Source organism: Microcebus murinus, chromosome 5, assembly GCF_040939455.1.
Source record: "Microcebus murinus isolate Inina chromosome 5, M.murinus_Inina_mat1.0, whole genome shotgun sequence".
Lineage (NCBI taxonomy): Eukaryota > Metazoa > Chordata > Mammalia > Primates > Cheirogaleidae > Microcebus > Microcebus murinus.
The window spans coordinates 109,556,097-109,562,500 of record NC_134108.1 but is presented as its reverse complement, the minus strand read 5'-3'; the positions used below and the strand labels follow the sequence as shown (position 1 = coordinate 109,562,500).

Below are 6,404 nucleotides of genomic sequence, written 5' to 3'. Positions count from 1 at the left end.
CTCAGCTCGGGAGCCTGGGCTCAGCTCTCCCGGACAGGGAGGGAAGGGCTGGGGGCTGGGGTGGCAGCCAGATGGCTGAGCTGCCTGTGCCCTGCTGATACCCCCCCCAAGGACTCCCCTCCCTGTCCCTCGGCCAGTCTCCTGCCCCTCCCAACAGCATCTAGGTTTCCCTTTGACACAGAAATATGCTACGATTTGAACAAATACACGCCCTCTCTTGCCCGGGCCCTCCCCAGCCGGCACCTCTCTCTGTTCCTGCTCACATCCCAGCTCCTCGGAGCAGTCCTCTGCCCGCTGGCATCCATGCCTCCCCTCTGCTTTCCTCCCGACCAACCCAGTCTGGCTTTGGCACCCACCTCTCCACGGAGATTGCCCCTGTGGAGGTCACCAGCACCCCAACATTGCTAAGTCCGGTGGCCCAGCCCCAGCCCTCATCTCGCTTGGCCCCTGGACAGCGAGCGGTGGAGCCGGCCACTCCCGCCTCCCTGGCGCTTTCTTGCCCTCCGGGACTCCATGCTCTGGGCCCTCCTGCCTCCCAGGGGCCGCCCTGTCTCAGCCCCTGCCCGCCCTGCCCCCACACTCCAGTGTCCAGGGCCCCTCTCCTCTGAGTACACTCATTCCGGTGCTGGCACTGGCCCCCAACTCCAGCTCCTGCTGCACAAGGCCACGTGGACACCCAACAGGCATCTCACTCCGCGAGTCCTACACCAACCCAACCTGTGCCCAGCCTGCTCCTCTCCCACCCACCCCTTCTCGGCCCGTGCCAATTCTATCCGTCACCCCCTTCCGGCGAGGACCTGGGGCCATGCCTGATTCTCTGTCGTCTTTCTCCCACCTTGCATCCCTCGGCAAACTTTGCGGCCACACTGCGTGGTTTACACAGCATCCAACCCCTTCTCACCACCTCCCTGGCCCCATCGCGCCCACCTGGATTACAGCACCTGCCTCCTAACTGGCTCCCACTCTGCCCTCGCCCTCAGCAGAGTGAGCGGCAGCAGCCGGTGTGAGCCTGTGAGAACATAAATCCGATCACGCCAATCCTCTTTCAAACCCTGCAATGGCTTTGTCCCATTCCTCATGAAAGACTAAATCCTCACAAATTGCCTACAAGCCCACAGGATCTGCGCCCTCCCCCACCTCCTGGTGTGCTTCATCTCCCACCTGTGGCTCTGCGTCAGCCACACGGGCCCTCACTGTTCCCCAGACTGGCCCGGCACGTGCTGCCTCAGGGCCTTTGCACATGCTGTGCTCGCTGCCCGGCACGTGCTTTCCTGGGTCTCCACACAGCCCACTCTCACTGTCCCCAGGCCTTTCCTCAAGTCTCGCCTTCTCAGTGACACTCCCTGACTTAAAAGTGGTGCAACCCCCCAGCCTCCCGGCACTGCCAGCTTCCCGCCAAGAGGCCTCCTGGATCTGCCTCTCTGGCCTCATGGTTAGGTCTTCTCTGGAGCCCAGGGAACTGACTGCCAGGCCACGCTACCCCACTCCACGCCTCGTCTGCGAAGCCATCCTGTCCTGCGGGGCAGGTCTGTCCTGCTCACGGTGCCTGGCAGGGGGTTTTAGCACATAGTGGGCCTCTTAGTAAATGCTGGTTGGCTTCCTGATTGACAAGTAAGGAACAGCATTGAGGGAAGGGCCTAGGACTCTCTGGCCACCTTGTGGCCAATGGTTTGAGCAACTGTCAGTTCCTCTAATTGGGGCACAGCCTGGCACATAGTACATGTCCCCAAACGTTGGTCTTCCTTCCTTCCCCAGGAGAAAAGCTTCCTCAGGTTCCTGTGGGGCTGTAGAGGTGGGAAGACCTTTCAAAGGCAGGCTGGAGAAGCCAGGAGGGCCCTGGGGCTGGGACATCAGTTGGCCCACAGCAGGACATCTCTGGAATCAGATGGTGTGGCTCAAATCCCAGCTCTGTGTGACCTTAGGCAAGTCCTTAACCTCTCTGTGCCTCAGTTTCCTCATCTGTAAAACAGGTTGCTGTAAAGATTAAATGCAAAACCCTGGGACAGAGCTTGACAATTAATAAATGCTATACAAATATTACTATTGTTTGTTATTGCTGCTAGCACAGGCTGGGTGACTCGCACCTCCCCACGCATTCCCAGCCACCATGTGGCTGCCCTCCCTCTCCGAGCTGCCAGCCCCTGGGAGCTGCAGGCAGTAAATTTTTCCTATCTCCTCATAACCCAGGCTTCCTCCGCTCAGCCATCACCTGGCTGGCAGTGCTGTCAAAAAGACGGATGCCACATCTGCCTTGTTTACGACTTTAATTCCCAAACCCTGCTATGCGGGCTCCCGGGAGGGGCCGGGAGGGAGGAGAGAGGCAGGCACCGTCCCCCACCGCCCCGGGCTTGACAGCTGCACAGATGCCCCTCGAAGGGGCCCTGACCTCGCTCAGGCGCGGGGATCCATGGGTCTGGCCTCATGGGGATCTCTGGCCTCATGGTTAGGTCTTCTCTGGAGCCCAGGGAACTGACTGCCAGGCCACACTACTCTACTCCACACCTCGTCTGCAAAGCCATCCTGTCCTGCGGGGCAGGTCTGTCCTGCTCACGGTGCCTGGCAGGGGGTTTTAGCACATAGTGGGCCTCTTAGTAAACGCTGGTTGGCTTCCTGATTGACAAGTAAAGAGCAGTGCTTCCTGGGTCCTCTGGGCCCAAGAGGAAGGTAGCGCTCTGCTGGGGACAGGGCTCTTGGGAGGATGGGAGAGGGTGATGATTCCCATTTCAGAGATGAAGAAACTGAGGCCTCAAGAGGCAAGGTGACCTAGCCAAGGTGACACGGCTAGGAAGCAGCAACACCAGAATTCACACTCGGGCCTGCTGTGTCTGAGAAAGGATGAGTGCCCACCATACCCCTGCCCTTGCCCTTCCGCACACACCTGTCCAAGCTCCAGCTGCCAGCACCTGCCGCCTGCCCAGGTCTTCTCCGGCCCAGGAGCCCGCCCTACCAGCCAGGCGCAGGCTGCCAGCGACTGACAGGCACACACACGTCCCTCCTGCCTTCAGTGCCATGACTGAGGCCTGTTCCTCGCTGTCCCCAGAGTCCCAGGGGGGTTAGCTGAAGTTGTTCACAGTGGTAACCTTCATTTTTTAATTTCAGGATATTATGGGGTACAAACATCTTGGTTACATGTTATGACTCCGCCATATCCCAACCATGATGTGAGACGTGCCCGTCCCCCGCCAACGCTCACTGCGTCCCTTAGTTGTGCGTTTACCCACCCCAGCCCCACAGTGGTGCCCTCCTTGATGTCACACCCTTTACCGCTGCCTTCTCTCCTCTCTCCTGGGATCCCCCGCAAATACACTACTTGCTCTCAAAGCCTTGTTTCAGGAGAATCCAACAGTCCTGAAGGATGGATCAACTCTTCCCAAGGGTAAGACCACAGGAAGAGATGGTCCTCCTCGCCCTCTTGGAAGTTCGCGGGGTCCCTCCTTCAGCTGGAGGGGAAGGAATGGTTTGGCAGAGCAAGGGACGCAGGAGTAGCGCTTGCTCGGTGTGAGACCGTGGGCAGGGCAGGCACAGCCTCAGGGAGCAGGGAGGGCCGATCCTGGGGGCGGTGAGTGGGAAGCCAGGCTCCAGAGACAGCGTGGCAGGTGGGGAACACAAATCACGGAGACTACAGGGCATGTCTGGGCGGCTAGGGGGGGGGCGCAGGGAGGGGAGGGAAGGAGGGAGGGAGGAGGCAGCGGGGTGGCAGGGCAGGGGCAGGCAGGGCTCCAGAGCCAGGCTGCCTGGGCGTGACTCCAGCTCTACCAACTCTCTAGCACTGTGACATTCGCAAGTTGCCTCGGTTTCCCCTTCTGTAAAATGAGAGCGGCACCTATGACAGTCTATACCACCCACTCAGGATGCCACATTCCCACCCCCAGGATCCTACAGCAGACAGACATAATTGGTACCAACAAACTTGGGCCACTAAATTACCCAACTGCCTGTGTAAATCCCATCTGTCCCACTGCCTCTATGTCAACAGTGACAACCATTTCATCAGCACCTCTTACACACGCCTTTCCAGCCGGCCACTTCACACACTATCGCTAATCCTCAAAACCACCCACTGAGATGGCTGTTGCCTTTCCTGTTCCATAAAGCATCAGAGGTTCAGAGAAGTCAAACAACTTGTCCAAGGTCACCCTGCAGAGCGGGTTTCAGACCCAGAGGTGAGGCTTTCCCCATGCCTCCTCCCAGCCCTCCTCGGGGGTCCCTCCCCCCACCCTGGCCTCAGGCCTTCTCCCCAGGGCAGGTTCAGCTCAGACCTGGGTGGGCTGTGGGAAGCCAGAGCTGCCGCCCTCGCCCGGGGTTCCGGGTCCCACGAACATCCCAGCAGCTCCCTGCCCCTCACCTCACCCGGCGGGGACACACGGTCTCGCCGCACCTGACTTGGGGCCACACAAGGACGCTGCCCAGTCCGTGCTGGGGCCTCCCGTGCAGCAGGGAGGATTCAGGTGAGCTGTGAGGCGCTGTCCTTCCCCTCCCCCAGGGTGTCCCCACGTCCAGGCCTCCTGCACGCCACCTCCCATCACTCACCTCTCCCTCTGAGCCAGAGGCTCCCAAACTTCGCTGCGCAGTAGAACCACCTGGGGCACTTTCAAAAAATCCTGATGCTCAGGTTGTGGCCAGTACAAATTAAATCGAAATGTCTACAGGCATCCATGTCAGGCATCGGTATTTTTAAAAGATTCCCAAGTGATTCTGTGTGGACAAGGCTTGGAGACGACCACTGCTCCAGCCCGAAGCACACACTGAAATCACCTAGAGAGCTTTGAGCCGCCGCGCGGGCCCCACCCCTGAGGTTCCCGTGCAGACGTCTGGGGTGGGGTCCTGGCCTGGGCCTAAGAGCTCCCGGCGACTCCCGCACAGTGCGGGCTCCACCCCTGAGGTTCCCGTGCAGACGTCTGGGGTGGGGTCCTGGCCTGGGCCTAAGAGCTCCGGGCGACTCCCGCACAGCGCAGCTAGAGCTACCACTCGCCGCTCACAAGGTGCGTCCACGGACATGGCTTGCTTCCTTCCGGAGGCGCACCCTGGGCGGCAGGCCTTCCTCCCCACTTCTCAGGTGAGAGAGCAAAGGCCCAGAGAGGTCACAGCACAGCCCGCTCTAGTCCTCCCGCCCCTGCCCGCTGTGACGACCAGGCCCAACACCTCCCTCAGGGCGGCCGAGAGGCTCCTGAGTGCCGGCCTGCGGACTGGAGTCTGGACGAAGCCTACAGGAACTGACCACGGCCTCCCCTCCTGCCCTCCCAGACCAAGAGGCGACCCAGAAAGCCCCTCATCCTGGCCAGCCTGACGCGGGGCCCAGAAGGCCACGGCCGTCCGTCTTACCCATCCTGCCCCACCCCCACCCCTGGGCGGGGGCCGGTGGCCTATAATCAGGGTCACAACTTTTCATCCCACAGGGGCTCTTTTGAGAATGAAAGGGGATGCTCTCAATAATCACACCAGAACAGGGGTGGACAGGATTCGTGGTCACCCCACCCACGAGGGCTCAGCGTCCATGCCCAGTCATGGTTGTACTTTTTACGCCTCTATTGCAACTGCTGCCTGATTCAGGCTTCTGCTGTGCAGCCTTGGGCAAGTCGCTTGGTCTCTCTCTGACTCTCCATATCCTCATCTATAGTATGGGAATCCTAAGAGTTCCTAGAGGTGTTGTGAGAGTAAAGTGAGATTATGGCTTTAAATTGTCTGGAACACGGCAGATGCATAGTAAATCGTGGTATTTATGTTTATGAGCTCACCCAGAAACATGCAAGCCCCCACATAAGACATATGCACACACACTTCTCTCCCAGGCACGCCGACTCATGCACACAGTCACACACAGGTGTGTGCACACACGCCACCGCCGGGGCGCACTCGTACACTGTGCATCAGGCCGCGTGGGTTTGGCCCAGTGGTACCCGCTGTCGAGGGACTTCGATGCCCTGTGGGCTCTTGCCACCAGAGGGCAGCGCTCCCCGCCCACCCCCTCATCACACTCCCTCCTCTCCCGGCCCCAGCAGACCCCTGTCAGACTCCATCCAGTGTGGCCCCGGCGCACCAGCGCTTTGCCCAGACCCCAGCGGTCAGGTCGGGAGGACACGGGCGGAGCGCATCATCCGCAGTTAGGCACCACTCAGGCTCCGGAGCCCCAGCGTGGCTGAGGCCGGGTCCTGCTGCAGAGCTCCCCGGGCCGGTGTGCACAAGACCCCATGTCCAAAGGAATCCAGAGTGGACACACCAAGACGGCACCCAGGGGCTGCGGGCCTGGAGCCCAGACCAGGTTCAAGCCAGCTCCACCATTTCCCACCTGTGGGAATCAGGTCCTCTACTTACCTCCTCTGAGCCTCGCGTTCCCCTCTGTAAAATGGACCAGTGATTGCCCCCGTGCGTGGCTCATTCTTCTATTCAGGGCTCAAGTGTCACCT

The 6,404-nt window shown here is 60.2% G+C and overlaps 1 protein-coding gene across 3 annotated transcripts in view; it reads right to left on the bottom strand.

Annotated features, from left to right (window-relative positions):
• The window catches only part of GRM4 (glutamate metabotropic receptor 4), a 122,700-nt gene that overhangs the window by 33,849 nt on the left and 82,447 nt on the right, over positions 1 to 6,404 (bottom strand). The gene's annotated exons all lie outside the window — the stretch shown is intronic.